This window comes from Hypanus sabinus, chromosome 8 (genome assembly GCF_030144855.1).
Source record: "Hypanus sabinus isolate sHypSab1 chromosome 8, sHypSab1.hap1, whole genome shotgun sequence".
NCBI classification, from domain to species: Eukaryota; Metazoa; Chordata; class Chondrichthyes; order Myliobatiformes; family Dasyatidae; genus Hypanus; species Hypanus sabinus.
In genome coordinates, this window is record NC_082713.1 from 129579845 (window position 1) to 129599110 (window position 19266).

General features: G+C 41.7%; 1 pseudogene; it reads right to left on the reverse strand.

Moving 5' to 3' along the window:
* Positions 1–9323: 9323 nt before the first annotated feature.
* LOC132397671 (arg8-vasotocin receptor-like) lies at positions 9324–10364 on the reverse strand (annotated as a pseudogene).
* Between the last annotated feature and the right edge of the window lie 8902 nt (positions 10365–19266).

A 19266-nucleotide genomic window follows, 5' to 3' on the forward strand; every position in this document is an offset into this window, starting at 1 on the left:
TTTTCTCTATTACGATGTTTTTAAAATCTCTCATCTTTTTGAAAAAACTCTGCCCTATGACTGAGTGTCTGGTTTTGTTACATGATACTCTTGTGGTATCCCTTGGTATATTTTGGTGCAGTAAAGGCACTTGATAAATACAGAGATTCTACAGATGCTGGAAATCTTGAGCAGCACAGACAAAATGCTAGAGGAACTCAGCAGGTCAGAGAACATTTCAGGCCAAGATCTTTCATCAAGATTGGAAAAGAAGGGGGCAAAGCCAGACTAAGAAGATGGAGGAGGGGTTGGAGTACAAACTGGCAAGCGATAGGTGAGAGGGAAGATGGACGGGTTGGTGTTTGGGTAAGGGAGATGATGCAAGAGGCTAATACTCTTCCACCACTATATTGATGACCTACCTCAATTATTCTGTTTCTGTTACCAGGATGTGGCTTTCCATTCCAGGACATCAAAGATGTCCTCCTCCTTTAAAGGACAGGCTTTCACTTCCTCCACTATTGATGCTGCTCTCATCCTCATCCTCCATTTCCCGAACACCGACGCTCCCTCCATCCTCCCACCTTCTTAACAGTGATAAGTTCCTCTTGACCTTACCTACCACCCCATCAGCCTCTACATCCAACACAGTATTCTCTGAAACATGCACCATCTCCAAAGGGATCCAATCACCAAACATATCTTTACCCCTCTCTCTACTTTCTGCAGGGATCCCCTTGTCCATTTGTTCCTCCCCACTAATATCCCTCCTGGCACTCATCCTTGCAAGTGGCCAAAGTGCTGCACCTGCCCATTCACCTTCTTCCTCGGCTCCATTCAGGGCTCCAAACAATCCTTCCAGGGGAGGCAACACTTCACCTGTGAATCTGTTGGTGTTGTTTACTGTGTCCAGTGTAGCATCTATATTGTGATACCCATTGTAAATCGGGGGACTGCTTTGTCGAGCACCTCTGCTCCAACCACCATTAGCAAGACTTCCCAGTGGATAAACATTTTAATTCCCGTTCCGACATTGGACACTCCATGGCCTCCTCTTGTGCCAAAGTGAGGCCAACTTCAGGGTGAAAGAGCAATACCCTATATTCTGTATGGATAGCCTCCAACCTGATGGCAGGAATATAGATTTCTTCTTCCAGTAAACAAATTTTCACCTCCCCCTCTTCCTCTTTTCCCCACTCTGGCCTTTTACCTCTTATCAGCTGCCTATTATTTCCCCCTGCGTCCCTCCTACTTCCCTTTTTCCTAAGGTCCACTTTCCTTTCCTATCAGATGCCTACTTCTCCAGTCCTCAACCTTTCCCACCCACCTGGCTTCACCTATCACGTTCCAGCTAGCCTCCTTCCCCTCCCCCCACCTTTTTATTCTGGCACCTTCCCCCTTCCTCCTTAGTCCTAAAAAAAGGTCTCAGCCCAAAACATCGATCATTTATTCATTTCCATAGATGCTGCCTGACCTGTTGAGTTCCTCCAGCATTTTGTGCGTATTATTAACAAAAGATGGAATTTGACAGGATACAAAACTGTTATTTTTCGATTAAACAAAACTAGATAAATACATATATATTTGTATGAAATTAAACAAAAGTTATAAATTAATACAGTGTGATGCTGCTGAGCCTTGATCTGTTTTCTTCAAGAGGTATCAGCTTGATTTATATTAACAATTACATCAAACACCATGATAGCAACAAAACAAAAAAAAGCAGCAAAGTTCAGTAAACATTGGTATTTCTTAATCCTTCAATTATAATTACATATTTACATCTTAAAACAGAGTGGTTACAGTACAATGTTCAAAAATCCAATAAATTATCATCTATCAACTTGTCTTTCTCTTATTCTTTCTTGCTTCAACAAGTATCAAGCTCTTTTAATTCAACTGACAATCTCATCATTGAAGTCAACAGCTGAAAATCTCCAATTAATATTGTGATGGCAATATCCTGCCAGCCTTATAAAATGAGGTAGTTAATAGTTATTTAATGAACTGGTAAGAATAGGCTGTCTAACCAATGTTTTGCAGTAATAAAAATGGAAACTGCTGGATACACACAGCAGGTAAGGTAACATTTGTGAAAGTGAAACAGAATTGGTATTCTATGTTGAAGGCTCCTTAATGCTTGAAATTATTCTACCGGAATTAAATGAAAATATTTCAATGAGATGTGCATTTTGCACTTTCTCCCCATGACTAAATTGATTTTGTCTGGTTTCCTGTCACATACAAAAGATGTGCAGATTTGTAGATTGGCTGGTTAACTAGTTGCTCTAAAGCTGCCTCTACTGTGTCAGTGAGTGGCAGACCCTGAGAGGAGTTGACAAAAATAGGATAATAAAATGGGATTAGTGTAGGTTGGCGCGTGAATGTCAGTACAGAGGTGGTGGGCTGAATGGCCAGTTTCTGTGTTATAAATGTCTCCATGACCCTGAACCCACAGTGTTCTGTGATCCTCTGATAGTAGTTTAGGTGGGTACTCCTGTTGAGGTGAGAATTATGCTAATATTCAGGTGATTGCGAACTGTAAAATGAACGCAAATCTTATTACTGATTTTTTTGGTAGAAAATTCCCAGGATAACATTCAATATACTTGCTACATTGTAAGCAATTTTTCTCGGTCAGGAATTTTACATCCATTCTAATCTTTAAAAAGTTGTTAATTCTGCTTACGTTTTGTGTTTATCTTGGATCTAAGATCACAACTACTACCTAATTACTCATTTTGCCAATTGCCCCACCAGGATATGAAAGTTGACAGTGAATGATATTCCATGAAGTAATAAAACTGGCTGAAACAGTCAGCAAGTTAGGCTGCATTGGTGGGAAGGGAAAGACTTTCAATAAAGGATATTTGACTTGGAGCATTAACTTACTCCACAAATGCTGCCTGACGTGTTGCGGGTTTCCATTATTTACTGCTCATATTTAAAATTCTCAGCTTTTTAAAAATTTATAATATACAAATGTTGATCCATCAGAACAGTCAGATGAAAACTTGTGATGTTTGTACTGATGTTTCAAGCTACTTGTTCAGCCTTGAGTACGGATGTTTTGTAGATGAGGTAGTAATTTGCTATTTTGAGCAATGAATGCAAAGTCTTTCTGCTTCAACCTTCTGCTTTCTCCTCCATACCTGCAATTCATTCAATTTGATGGTGTCATTATCATCCACCAAATTAATGTGACTCATAACATTTAATTCTTACAGGAAATCAACAGAACTTGTAATGTACAGCCCTGCACGAGGTTCCTAAGCACTCCAGATGTAAAGATGAAAGTGGCTGAAAACAGCCTGCCTTCAACCTTCTAATGCTGCTGCCCCACAATGATACTCTCTGTCCGTTTTATTAGCAGCTTGCTGAGATACTAGTCTAAATGAATCATGTTTAATGTTGCTGACCTATTTTGTGAAATTTGTGTTTTCTGGCAACATTACAGTTCAATGCATTAAAAATTATGAATTACAATAAGAAATATGTATTAGTAGTGCAGAAATAGTGAGGTAGTGTTCATGGGCCGGTTCATTAACTGATGGGGATGGGAAGAAGCTGTTCCCAAAATGTGCTTGTATTCAGGCTCCTGTAAATCCTCTCTGGTGGTATTTATAAAAAGAGAGCAAGACAAATGTCGTGTGTGTCTGCTGAAGTTAAGGAGCAAAACAAAAATGAGGTGCTGCAAAAGCGCAGCAGTTTTGCCAGTATCTGTTGAAAGAAACAAACTTAACATTTCAGATTGATTATCTATCTTCAGAATCTGAAATATCTTTCCATTGATAATCCCTGAGCTGTTGAGTGTTTCCAGCATTTTCAGTTATTCAGATTTCCTTCATCTGCAGTTCTTTATCTTTTAAGTACCAAAAATGTGTGTTTGGAGATGGTCTCTGAAAGCTGCACTCAGACTGCCAGAGCAATCTACATCCTGTTTGACCCCCACTGTTTTGTAGCATCACATTAAACCTTGCAGCATCTTCAATTTGACTGCAATAAGTGCATATAAACTCTGCTTCCAAAAACTATTGAGCTAATCTTGTAATGTTGTCTAATTTCTTTATTGAAAGCTACAAATGCATTTCTACAGTCTCATATGACTGCTGTCAGGTATTTCAGTACCAGTAATTACTGTCACAGTATACTGCAATTAAAACTGGGTGTTAGGAAACTAGATATCTATCTGCCTTGTGTTTTTTGTATTTGCTGCAGTACATGATGAATCCACTGCAAGTATTAACATGACCTTGATGACACCTCTATTGTGGAAATATGAACTGCTATATTTCAGTCAGTTTTGTGCCTTGAGCCAGAATTAAATTTTTTTGGCGGCTCTCCCTTTTCTGGGTGGTTTGTATGTTAGTAAGTAGTTTGAAATGATGACTTCATTGCAATTACCCTGTCAGACACTTCAATCAGATAGACTGTTGGAACTGGATTTGATTACGTTTTCATCCATGACAGAATTAATCACTCTGATTCTCATCATTGACAAGTTTTCTAATTTATTTTGATGGCAATGAGTCTGAAAGAAATGTAATTGCATACTAAGAAATGCCAAAAAAAAATGAAATTTAGAATGGCCTCTGGTCCATGAATGCATTTTTATCATATGTTAAATTGCTTTGAAATTGTTTTGTAATAGACAGTTTGCCTTTGCTCCAGCGGCCCAGGTTCAAGTTCCTCTGCTGTCTCTAAAGAACCTGTATGTTCTCCCTATAACGGTGGGTGTTTCCCCCCGGTGCTTCAGTTTCTACCCACGTTCCAAAGAACGGGTTAGTCTGTTAATTTGGCCCATGGGTGTAAATGGGTGGTATGGGTTCATTGGGCCAGAAGGGCCTTTTACTGTGCTGTACCTCAGAATTTAAAACAAAATCCATTCGGTCTCTGTGGGGCAGATGGAATTTTAATAAAGATAAAGACTGTGTTTACTATAAGGAGTACAACAAAGGTCCTATTTTTCTTTAAGCAAAAGTTTCAAGTTTAAGTCCTTCTATGGAAACCTAAACACTGTTTATACCCGCGTGTAATATACTTCTAACCAGTGGAAACAGTCAAAAATTACAAAGACAAACTAATAAAATACCATGCTTCAAATACAAGTATATTGTAACAATTATTCTAATGTTCATTATTGTATGCTAATGAAGATAAGTTTATTGCCATAGTCACTTCATTGTAATTCATTATGCTCTGTTTTGTAAAAATTATGCTAATAACACACCATTTGTTATTCTTTGGATAATCTGGTGTCAGTTCTGGCCTGAATTTGAGGACCAGAATGCCTAATTGTTGTAAATAAATAGTAATCAGTTTTGAGAGCAATGATTCATCAGGATGTCCAAAAGGTTTAAATGGATAAGTTGTTTCACATCATTTCCAGTCTGTTTATTTTATCAACCCATTTTGAATGAATTTTACACAAAAATAGATCACTTTACTGCAGAGAGTATGGTGCTTTGCCCACAAAATTTCCATGAGGATGCATGGAAGGTAAGAGTCAAAATGGTGTGATTCCCATTCATGGCCATTTAGGATTTAGGTTAGCAGGAAAAATAAATATAAACATAAGAAATTCTGCAGATGCTGAAAGTCCAAAGCAACATGCACAAAGTGCTGGAGAAACTCAGCAAGTCAGGCAGCATCTATTGAAAAGAACAAACAATTGACTTTTCAAGCTGAGACCCTTCCTCTGGCCTGGCAAATGATGGGGGAAGATGCCAGAATAAAAAGGTGGGGGAAGGGGGAGATGGATAGCTGGATGGTGATGGGTGAATCTGGGTGGGTGGGAAAGGTAAATGGCTGGAGATGAAGGAACAAGATGGTGGTGAAGACAACTTTCCAGAAAGGTTACATAGTTGTGGTAGCGAGTCTGGCTGAGTATGTGGTCAAAGAGTCAGAGGGCAGCAGAGACAGAGTGCCTCACTGAATTCCTGTCAAGGAGAAGATTTAAACTTTACCAGGGTATGCATCCCTCAAAGAGACTTCACAAGTAGAGCAGCAAATTGTAACACAAGAAATTCTGTAGATGCTGGAAATCCAAAGTGACACACAAATGTATTTCTTATCAATCCAACTGAAGTTTAGCAAGTAGCACACAGTCCAAACTGAAACTGGAATAGTGAATCCATGCAGACAGTGAAAGCAAGGAAACAAAAGATTAGATGATGAGGGGAACAGTTTTCAACAAAGAGAAGTGAAAAATAGCCCAACAATTAAAAGCTGGAAATAGTAATGTTTAATTTTTTACAGACAAGTAGAATATTTGGCAATATTTAAAACTTGTGATGACTTTAACCAGACCTTGAAGAGAAGCTGGATTCTAACTTGTAAGAGATTAGTTTACTACTTTGACAGCTACCTTTGAATGGATACTGTCTTCTGTAAGCTAAAAATGGATACAATTTCTTAAGCAGTATCTTGCCAATTTTAAAAAACTCATCTGCTTTCACTTGAATGTTGATTTGCATTCAGATATTAATAACATTATATTAACATCATTATATTGTTGGTGAATTCTGGTTGGTAACTGAATATTTGATTCTTGGGTATTCAGCTTTGTAGATTCTTTACAGTCAGATGGAACATTATTTCAATTATTTCATTATTTCCTCTATTGAAGAAACTGATTACACCATCTGAATCCATTTGTAATGGTATTGCATACATTTAATATGCATAATTTGAGATTAAACGGTTATTTTACTTGGGTAGCCACAAGAACAAAAAAGAAAAATAGTTTGATTTCCGTGAGCATGACTCTTTGGAGAGAGCATATCTACAGTTGGGTAACAAACAGCAGTTAGTGGAAAGTATTCAAGTCTACAGGTCAACCCTAATCTTGACAAACACAATACATCTCAATTGACTTTTCCAGTTTAGACCTAATGTTGGCTTTGCCAAATTATCTTTCCACTTGTGCACGGCACTCTGTGGTGGTATTACTGAATCATATTCAGACCTTCAAACGCAATAACATCCAGGAAGATTAAAAGTAGATCTTGTAATTTATTTTTAAATGTATACACATCGATCAGTATGTCAAATCCTCACTTTCTAAGATGTCATACCATGAACGTGATCAGACAAATATGAATTCAAGTCTTATTCCTTGAACCTGTCATTGAGTATTCCTAATTTAATGTTTGCAACAGCAACGCTCAATTATCTGTGAACATGTAAAATTCAAGATGACAACAAATAATTTATTGCTTCTGGAGTTGTCTTATCCATGCAAGGTAAAATTGAATCAATATGTTTATTGAAACCAAATTGTACATGGCATTCTTGCAGCCAGTATCAAATTTGATCTATACCTCTACACTGCACTGAAGCAGCTGGAATGGAGGGCTCTTTATCTTTGAGCCAATACTCCAGCCAGTAAATGCATCCCTTTTCCTTCACTTGGTTGAACTTATTTTCATACAAGATAGGTTCTCCTTAACTCATTTCCTTGCCTCTGCTGAAGCTGTAGTATCAGACTCATCTGGTTGCAAGCTATTCCCAATTCTTTATTTGGATCCTCTCATGGCTCATGGATCCTCTCTCCTTGCTCTTGGTATTTCAGTGACTGCACTCCTGTTCTTGTGCAGAACTCCAAAGTTTGAATGCCCTTTGCAACCAATTTCTGCACAGCTCAACATTTCACATGGTATGGCTTTTCTTACCCGCCCCCCCCCCCCACCAACGTTTTGACACTTCTGTCTTCATTTTAGATCTTGTAAGTACATGGACTCTCACAGCTTCCTTGACTATACTTGCAAAGTCTCCATTCCACTCTCTGGTTTGTCCAGTTCCTTTACTCCTATACTTCCACAACAATGTTTGTAGTTTCTTTTTCTTTTCCCTTGGCCATTGTTTCCATTTCATTATATTTGTTAAGGCTCACAAACCTCCCTTATTTCAGCTCTCACTCCTTCCTAGAGCATGGACTGAGTTCCCTTCATACTCATCTTTCACCGAACCAGCTTCTATGTTCGTATTCTGGAATTTCAGACACCTCCAACATGCTGCCTCCACCAGACATATTTTCCCTCCTTCCCACATTTTAAAGGGATTGTTTTTTTGGTGAATCCCTGGTTCTCCTTTAATTTGCTGCTTCTCACCTTAAAGCCGTGCCCTAAGGTATTTCATTTTTCTACCTGGGGGAGAAAAGCCTCTATCTCCCCTCTCCAGGTTTCTCATCTTTGTACACCTGAGGGGAAAAGTCTCCATGTTCCCACTATGCCTATCACTGTTTTATGTACCTCAGTAATATCACCCCTCATCCTTTGATGCCCCAGAGAAAACAGCCCAAGTCTGCTCAACCTCTCGTTGAAACTAATGCTGTCTAAACGACATCACTTCCGCAAAACTTGCACATCCTACCCGGAGTGTGGCGATAAGATCTCCATGCTGGGCACCAAATGTGGCCAAATCAAAGTTTAATACAGTTGCAAAGAAGAGATGTTCAATGATAATGCAAGTCCATCTGAACCTTTTTAGATTTCCATGCTTCTTCCGATTTGCCAACTGTCTGCCTTCCATTTTTTTGGTCTTCTTCTTCCTTCTGCTGGCTTAAATCACAACCTCGTCAGAGCTGTCTGTGGGGCGGACTCTTCTTGAACCAAACAGCTTGACTCGTGTTTCATGCAGCAAAGGATTTGTCACAGAAATATAAGTATATCCAGGGGTTCGTGCAACTGTTTAAATTGCCCAAGAGAATGGTGAAAACAGAGCCTGTGCACACAAAGGAGAAGTGTGGTGATCATAGCTATGTGTCTGTTTCAATATCCATGTGTGAGTCAGACCCGTGGGTCTGAATTTGGTTTAGTGTGAAACTTGGTGAAAGGCTGTGTGCAATTCTAATTAGGTGGCCAATCACAAACAAGAGAAAATAGATGGTGTGTGTGTGTGTGTGTGTGTGTGTGTGTGTGTGTGTGTGTGTGTGTGTGTGTGTGTGTGTGCCTTTGACATGTGGTTTTGTTTTACATAATCTTTGATATTTAAAAAAAGTCCAATTGGGCTCACATTAGTGGAGTGTTGTGCACTCTTAAAGGAGCAAGAGCCGGTGGATTAACTCCGATCTCCCGGTTTCCACAATAACACAACACAAACTTGTGCAGAAGGCATGTTTGCTCCCCGAACGCTGTTCAATGCAACCCAAGCTGACCATGGAACAATTTACAATGCCTAATTAACCTACCAACAGGTACATCTTTGGACTGTGGAAGAAAACTGGAGCAATCATGGTTGCAGGGAGAACTCCTGACGGGTGGGCTAGGAGCTGAGATTGGATTAGCTATGATAGTACTGAGTGAATAAGCAGACAGAAGGGGCAGAATGGCTTGGCCCTGCTCCTAATTATTGTGTTCTCGGGTTCTGTTCTTGTGCCATGTGGCAAGGTAATGGGTGAAGCAAGTGGAAAAGCAATCCATGTGGGATTTGATTTTTAAAGTGGGCAATTTGAGGGGGGGTGGTGGGGATGGTATGATGTCACCGGGATGCCACACTGTCCACAGCTCCACTGCAAAGTAAGGTGTCCAACACAGCACATAGACAAGAATTGTGACCACTGCCATTTTCACTGTCTTGTTCATTGCCTTGGAGATGCAGTTAATGTTACTGGCTCTCGAACAGACTGTCCGCGTCCTGGTCATCTTGGGTTTCTGGTGAGTCTTGGTATAAATGTTCGTTCGGATGACCCAACAGATGTTGACCTAGCAAGTGGTCAGAATGACGGTGGGGATGAAGAAAATGACTGTGAAGATCCAGGTCACGTAGGCCTTGGATCCCCATGGAGGGATGAACTCTGCCCAGCACTGTGCCATCTCTGGGAGGAACTCTTTCTTGGAGAATATGAAGAGCTAAGGAATGCCCAGGATTAGAGACAAGACCTAACTGTGCATATGGCTATGTTCCAGCCTGCCTTTTTCTTGCAAAGAGTTACCTTGGGATAACAGACCGCTTGGAAACTGTCAAGGGTCATGGCCCCCACCCTTGTAGGTGGAGGCTAACATCCCCACCAGCTGTAGGTAAGCCACCATCTTACACAGAGCATCTGGCCCGATGAATACCTCCGTGATGTCCCAGAGGAGCTGGGGCAGGACCTGGAAGACGGGCTCCACCAGGTCGGCGATGCTGAGGTGCATTACAAAGACATACATAGAACATAGAATAGTACAGCACATTACAGGCCCTTCGGCCCACAATGTTGTGCCGACCCTCATGCGGGACCTCCTCTTCTTTCTGCTTCACGGGCCACTGATGAGCACACTGTTACCCATCGTGGCCATCATGAAGATCGTTCCCAGCACAGCAAACTCTGCTCTTGCCAACCTCTCATTTCTGTCGAAGACGTCCAGGGATTCCGAAGGATCACTGTCGTCCAACACACCCATTCAGGAAGAAGTGTGGGTTCTTCATGGCTTGCTTGGAAGGACCTGTTACTCGCTGCTACCTACTCACCCCATCCTTTAAACCATCGGCTTATTCTGACGGTCAGGCTCTTGCTCAGATCTCTCTTTTAATATAACGAGCAGCACGCAGCGGGCTTTGTCAGATCAGTAAGATTCCGATCCTCAACTGCTCTAATCGGTCAGCATTTGTCTGTTCACAGGAATGTTCTTATAGCCTCTGACTGGGTCACTTGGCATCATGTCATCGTCACTTATACCAATCAGAACAAAGGAGATAATTTAGACTCTTGAGTTATACACATTTTGGGAATAAGGGGGAGATAGTGTGGGGGAAGTGACAAATATTTTCACCATATAATGCTATAAAGATTCCAGGGATGGTGAGTGATCTTTTCTGGGACAAACTGAAACACTCAGCAACTGAGATTTGCTTAAAAATATAATGTAATCGTTATTTTCGTCTCTAATGTAAGCAGAAATCCTGCATTTACTTGACATCTGCCATACATTTGCGGATTTATTTTTTCTTTAATGGAAATTACCTGAGAGAAACAAAAGCAACAATTATACTCAACGAGTGTGGGAGACAGCAAAACCACTGCTTGTTTCCGTAACCTGAACTGGGAGAGGGAACCAGACCCCCAGGTCGGTAAGGGAAGGATCCGACAGGAAGGTGGGTGTCAGGAAAAGAATTGAGAGGCAAAATTAAAATAACAGGTATAATGGGTCAGATAGTTTGAAGTGTATATTTTAATGCTAGGAGTATTATGGGTAAGGGGGTTGAACTTGAAGCATGGATCAGTACATAAAACTACCATGTTGTAGCCATTACTGAAACTTGGTTCAGAGGAGAGCGGGAGTGGGTGAGTAATGTACCAGGTTTTCAAAGTTTTAGAAAAAATGGAGAAGGATGTAAAAAAGGTGGCGGGGGGGGGGGGGGTGGAGTCGCACTACTAGTCAAGGACAATATCACAGCTGTGCTCATAATGAAAGGGTCTGACACGGAGTCCATTTGGGGAGAACTCAGGAATGGGAAAGGTGCAATCATACTGATGGGATTGTATTACAGACCACCTAAAAGCCATGGGGACTTTGAGGGTTGTTGTCATAATGGATTTCAATTTCCCTAATACAAACTGACCCCTTCTGGGGTTTAGATACTCAGACCACATCTCTGTTATGCTAATCCCAGCATACAGACCGCTCGTCAGGGGCTCCAGACCAGTTCAGAAGCAGGTGAAAACCTGGCCTGCAGGAGCTATCTCTGCTCTTCACGACTGCTTTGAGCACACTGACCGGCACATGTTCAGGGAGGCTGCAACTGATGGCGACTCCACCAACTTAGAGGAGTGCACAGCATCAGTGACCTGCTACATCAGCAATCGCATTGACGATGTTACTCTGTCCAAGACCATCACTATACACGCTAACCAGAAGCCATGGATGACCGCAGAGGTGCGTGCACTGCTGAAAACCCGCGACTCCGCCTTCAGAGCAGGCGACAGGGCAGCCCTAACAACAGCAAGGGCCAAGCTGTCCCGGGCTATCACAGGGGCAAAGCGTGCACACACCCAGCAAATCCACAGCCACTTCCAGGACAACGCCAACACGCAGTGCATTTGGAAGGGCATCCAGGACATCACCAATTACAGGACAACATCACCTGACTTTGTGGGTGATGCCTCCCTCCCAGATGTGCTGAATAACTTCTACACCCGGTTTGAGGCAGAAAATGACGTGGCAGCGAGGAACAAATGACCAGGTGCTGTGGCTCACTGTGGCCGATGTGAGAAGAACCCTGTGCAGGGTCAACCCACGGAAGGCTGCTGGACCAGACAACATCCCTGGTAGAGTGCTCAGAGGATGTGCAGACCAGCCAGCAGATGTTCTCACCAACATCTTCAACATCTCCCTGTGCAACGCTACTATTCCAACGTGCTTCAAGGCTGCCACCATCGTCCCCGTGCCGAAGAAGTCTTCAGTGTCCTGCCTCAATGACTACTGACATTGCACTCACATCCATCATCATGAAGTGTTTCAAGAGGCTCGTCATGAGGCATATCAAGACCCTGTTGCCCCCCCCTCACTGGACCTCCTGCAGTTTGAGTATGGTCTCAACCGCTCAACAGATGACGCCATTGCCATCACCCTCCACCTGGCCATAACCCACCTGGACAAAAAAAGATACATATGTTCGAATGCTGTTCATAGACTTCAGTTCAGCATTCAACACAATCACCCCTCAGAAACTGATTGGAAAGCTGAGCCTACTGGGCCTGAACACCTCCCTCTGCAACTGGATCCTAGACTTCCTGACTAGGAGACCTCAGTCAGTCCGGATCGGGAGCAGCATCTCCAACATCATCTCACTGAGCACGGGGGCCCCCCAGGACTGTGTCTCAGTCCACTGCTGTTCACTCTGCTGACCCAAGATTGTGCTGCAACACACAGCTTGAACCACCTCATCAAGTTCGCCGATGACACGACCGTAGTGGATCTCATTAAAAATAACGACAAGACAGCTTACAGAGAGGAGGTGCAGTGGCTAACAGACTGGTGCAGAGCTAACAACCCGTCTCTGAATGTGAACAAAAGAGATGGTTGTTGACTTCAGGAGGGCATGGAGCGACCACTCCCCTGTGAACATCGACGGCTCCTCAGCAGAGATCATTAACAGTACCAAATTTCTTGGTGTTCCCCTGGCGGAGAATCTCACCTGGTCCCTCAACACCAGCTCCATAGCAAAGAAAGCCCAGCAGCGTCTCTACTTTCTGCGAAGGCTGAGGAAAATCCATCTCCCACTCCCCATCCGCATCACATTCTACAGGGGTTGTATTGAGAACATCCTGAGCAGCTGCATCACTGCCTGGTTCGGAAATTGCACCATCTTAGATCTCAAGACCCTACAGTGAGGTCAGCTGAGAAGATCATCGAGGTCTCTCTTCCCGCCATTACAGACATTTACACTACACGCTGTATCCACAAAGCAAACAGCATTATGAAGGACCCCACGCACCCCTCATACAAACTCTTCTCCCTCCTGCCGTCTGGCAAATGGCACATAAGCATTTGGGCTCTCACGACCAGAATATGTAACAGTTTCTTTCCCCAAGCTATCAGACTCCTCAATACCCAGAGCCTGGACTGACACCAATTTACTGCCCTCTACTGCACCTATTGTCATGTTTGATATTTATTGTAATGCCTGCACTGTTTTGTGCACTTTATGCAGTCCTGGATAGGTCTGTAGTCTAGTGTAGTTTTATTCTGTGTTGTTTCTTATGTAGTTCAGTCTAGATTTTGTACCGTGTCATTTAATACCATGGTCCTGAAAAAACGTCTCATTTTTACTATGTACTGTACCAGCAGTTATGGTCGAATTGACAACAAAAGCGACTTGACTTGTCTAAAGTGGATAACTCCCCAGGTCATGATGGGGTTTACCCCAAGTTATTGAGAGAAGTAAGAAATGAGATTGCTGAACCCTTGACCAGTTTCTTTGTGTCTTCTTTAGCCACAGGTTATGTCCCAGAGGACTGGCAAGTGGCTAATGTTATACCTCTATTTAAGAAGGGAACAAGGGAAAATCCTGGCAGCTATAGACCAGTGAGTCTCCCATCAGTTGTAGGGAAATTGCTGGAGAAAATTCATAGGAATAGGATTGTAGGCCTCCATTAGTCTCAACAGACCATGGATTTCCGCCTTGGAAAGTTTCCAGGGCACAAGCCTGAGCAAGGTTTTTTTTTAATGGAAGACTGGCAGTTGCCCAAGCTGCAAGTCTCCCCTCTCCATCCCACCGATGTTGTCCAAGGGAAAGGCATTAGGACCCATACAGCTTGGCACCAGTGTCATCGCAGAGCAATGTGTGGTTAAGTACCTTGCTCAAGGACACACACGCAGCCTTCAGCCCATCTAGTCTGCGCCAAACGGCCATCAACCTGCCCCTGAATTCTTGCCCTCCACTCTCCTCCCAACCATGTACTTAGCTGAACTACTCTTAAATGTTGTAATTGAACCCACATTCACCACTTCCAATGGCAGCTCATCCCGCACTGTCACTGGAAGTTCCCCCTGAGTTGCCTTAAATATTTCACTTTTCACCCTTAACATATGACCTCCAGTTTTAGTCTTACACGACTATAGTGGAAAAAAGCTTGTTTGCATTTAGTTATTGTACCCTTCATAATTTTGCATTATTTTCAGATAAATGTTTGCACACTAAGAATAGCAGTCAAGTCCTTTCTCATTGTAACACATAACATGGCCTTCCTTGTGGATATGAAATTTTGTTGCCATAAACACCCTCAGGAAATTCATGCCCCTTCTGACATTAAGTAGTCAGCATAATTATTTTCAATGTTCAAATCACTCATAAAAAGAAACAAACTACATTCACTACATGCTTACACATTATTTCTCATTCCAGTCACTACCTAAGGCAAGTACACAAATCTCATTGCTATCTTAACTAGTTATTAATTTAATATGAAAAAGGTCTATTTAGTACCATTCTGCTATTTTTTTCTCCTGTTCTTAATCACTGTTTCCTGCTCTCCTGCCATCTATCATTTGGCCACCTCTAAACTGATATATGTATTCCCAGTATGAATCATCATGCAGACGTGGCTCCATTACAGATATGTCATCCTAATTTTTCACTTTCAACTTGTTCCTTCTCTGAATATTTACATGAAGTATGTTCATTTGGATGCAGCCTCCTAAGCACTTCTGCTCTCTGGTTTAATTACCTTCTATCTTTCATGATTTGCTTATCTGTCATTCCAAAGGCATAATTTGAGAGTTAATTTCTTTTCTCCTGTCTGCTATGAACAATTGTTATTGCAAATTGTTTTCCCCAAAGCATCTAGGTTCCCACATCCCCAACTTAGGCAATTGGAATGCTAACACCTGCTTATTGTGAAGCAAGAACCAGGACTTTAACAAGAGCCAGACACCTGTGCTAACCAGCTGGCTGGAGGGTACAAGAACATTGTCAATCTCTCACTGTTGCAGTAGGAGATTCCCACCTGCTTCAAAAGGGTCCTAATCATATCAGTGTCCAAGAAGAGCAGAATGAGCTGCTTCAAAGACTATCTCCTGGTAGCTTTTGCTTCTACCATGATAAATGCATTGAGAGGTTGATCACGGCTAGAATTAACTCCTGCCCGAGCAATGGCCTGGACTCGCTGCAGTTGTCTACCACCACATGTCTACAATGGATGTGATCCCTAACTCTTCACTTAGCTTGGACCACTTGAACAACAGCAATACCTATATCAGGCAGATGTTTATTGATTACAGCTCAGTGTTCAACACCATAATCCCCTCAGTCCTAATTAACAAGCTTCAATACATGGGCCTTTGTACCTCCCTCTGGATCTGGATTGTTGACTTCCTCATGTGGGGACAGTCATTGCAGATTGGTGGCAATGAACACAATAACACCTCTATTCCTCTGCATTCATGCACAGCTCAAGTGGCATCTATAAATTTGCTGATGATACAAATGTTGTCAGAGTGACAGATGGTGATGGTAGGAGTGAGATAGAAAGGTTGATTAGTGGAAGGAGTGAGCTGCTTCAAGTTTCTGGATGTCAACATCTCAGGATCTATCCTGGGCCCAACATATTGATGAAATTGTGAAGAAGGCACACTAGTGGCTATGCTTAGGAGATTTGGTATGTCGCCAAAGGCTCCAGCAAATGTAGAAAGCATTCTGATTGGTTGCATCACTACCTGGTATCAAGGCTCCGATGCACAGTATCGTAAGAGGCTACAGAGGGTTTCGACTCTGTCAGCTTTATCATCAGCACTAACCTCCCTCTGGTTGACGGTGTTTTCAAAGGTCAGTGCTTCAAGAAGTTAGCAATCATTATTAAGGACCTTCATCCTCCACGACACGTCTTCTTCTCATTACTACCATCAGGGAGGCAGAACAAGAGCCTGAAGCAACACACTCAACATTTTAGGAACAGCATCTTCCCCTCCACCATTGGATTTCTGAACTCATGACACATTCTCACTATCCTGCTCTCTTTTTGCACTATTTGTTTTTTATTGTAACTTAAAGTAATTATGTATGTATTGAAGTGTACTACTGCTGCAAAATAGGTTGGCAGGTGGGGACCAAAGGCGGATGGGCTGCCTGTTGTTGAAGCACAACAAGCCCGCCAAAGGTGCAATGTACAATCTGTTTATTTGATCTTATCAGATTCTCCCTCCTCCAGCCCATTATCTCTTTCACCTATCAGCTTCCCAACTCTTTACTTCACCCACTCCCCCCTCCCTATTAACTACCCCTATTACTTGCCCCAAAACATCGACTGTTTACTCTTTTTTTTCATAAATGATGCCTGGCCTCCCGAGTTCTTCCAGCATTTTATGTGTGTGAGTTGCTTTGGATCTGCAGCATCTGCAGATTTTTTTCATTTGCTGTTAATTTTGATGTTTTTAGCTAAAAAGATTTAATTATCTAATAGTTTGCCTTGTAAATTAAGTAAAAATGGCACTGAAAGCTCTTTGTAAGTGAAAACTGAATTAAGAGTAAACTCGAGATAATTCAATTTATTAGGAGTAGACTGGCTCAAAGCCAAGATTCAGATTATTGGCTGTAGAAATCTGTATGCATTTCAATAAAGATTGTGGAAATTGTTCTCTTGTTGGAAAATTGTGTGTATAGTGACATTATATTTCTAGGTGTACTCCAGATTAATGCGAGTTTTAAAAACAGAAGGATAAGTACAAAGTTATAAACAGAACAATACTTGTTCCCAAATTAACCTTCAGTATAATATAGTTGGTCTTTGCAAGAAAATGAAAAAAAAATTATTTGGGCCCAGAGTGTTTTTATTTTTCATCCCCTTCTACATTCCTGTCCATTCATTCTGAGAGTTTTTTCCATTGATATTTATTTTGGCTAGGGCTTCATATTCTGCTAGTCACCACCTCTTGTTCCAGTGAAATGTCCCCACCCTTGACATGTTAATTTTATTTTTCCATCACAGTGTAGTTTACCCACTTATTAACATTGCTCTTTTGGTGTTTGTTTCCCTTGGTTTAGGAAATGTAACATTCTCCAAGAATTTGAACCTTTTCCTCTTGCTGTAATCTGATTTTTATGATTTTCCTCCATGATTTAGCATAATGTGATAGCAGTAATTTACATCTATGAAAGCTTGCTGTTCAATTTCAGTAAAATTTAGCTGCTTAAGGTTTCTCTTCAAGATATTGAACTATTTCAAAGTAAGCTACCATGTTTGGTTGTTCTGATTTTATTTTCTCTTTGCAGTAGGCACTTGAGCAGATACCTTCATTGTGGAGCTAGGGATATAATATGCTTTTTGAAACTCCCAATTGTATCTATAGATGAACTTGTTTTCTCTCCATCTCATTTGTCCACCAAACTAGCACCATTCTTGCAGTCCAATAGATCCCCTGCACCATTATACCCCAATCTTTCTCTGGATCACTCTCAATGTGCAGTAATCCAGGGCTGTGTATTGTTGGACTGGCTTTAGACTTGTGATTTTTCTAATTTTATATAATCACCTATATACATACAAGTTTTCCAATAGCTGCAGTTTGCTTTGTTTTTCTGGAAACTTCTTGGTTTCAGTGGAGAGTCATTTTACTTGAATCTGGCAATCTTATTATTATCGACTGAATTTCTAATTAAATTTCTGTTATCGATCATCTGGTGTGAGATGACCATATACTACTATTAGACCTTCTCTTTGCCTCTTTCCATAGTTCTTCCCTCTCCTTGCGCTTGTAACACTTAATAAAATGATTGTAAGCAACAAGTTTTTTTTTTGCCTCATTCTTGACTTCCAAAGAGTCTTTGGATCATTAAAGTATCAGGTTCCAACAGTAGCTATTGGGTTAATAGGAGTTCATGTAGTCTGCTCAATTTATTCTTATGGTTGTTATAGCTGGGAGTGGTAATGTGGATAAGCTTCCGTTACCTATTAAATGATTCCAAAGGCATGCGCCTCATATAGCCTGACAACCAAGTCCAGCTCCTGGCCTTCATGTGTGACTGAGCTACTAAGCCGGTGGAACCGTTTCTATTGACAGGAGAAGGGACAAAGGTGAGTTACTGGTGCCTTGAAACCAATTGCTTTGGGCAGATATCAGCTGTGATACCCTGAAGGAAAAATCTGGAGCTGGAGTCCCTAAGGCAGTCCTACACTGAGTTCAATTCTGACTGGCAACTCCTGTGATGCTTCTGGTACCAAACTGTATCAGCCTCCTTTTGGGTTCACCAGAAGCGTGGAGAGGGAGAGCTTGCTACATGGGCACAGCTTGCTGTCCGTATCGTACTGCCCATGCTTGTGCACCTAGACAGCTAGGATGCAATATCCATGGTTAACTAACTGGCGGAGGTCTTAGACCTCAGATGTCTTGATACATGTGAGTAGTTCATTTGACCAGTCCAGTGATTCAGTGAAAAGAGCCACACTGTCTTTGCATTAAAGGGATGAGAACATAAGTCATAGCTTTAAGTGACAAATAGCCTTCTCATTTTTGTTACTTCACCCCAGGCAGATTATCCTCAAATGAGGTTAGTGAACCAGGTAGTTTCACGTTCGCTATCACTGATGTGAGCTTTTTTTGATCTACGACTGCAAAATAACTGAGCTAACTGAAAGGAGTTATTCAAGGAATAAGACTATGAGAATCTAAGCTAGTCGTCGTTGTGGCTATATCTCGAGGTCAAGGATGATGGTCTTCGTTCCGTTTCCACAGAGCAAAGACGCCTATGCGTGTATTTGTTTAACGTGTACTTGATGTTGCACTCCAAGCGGCACATGATATTTCAAAAATCAATCAACTGATTTCAATGGCATGGAAACCAAGACAACTGGAGCAGATGGATTTGTTG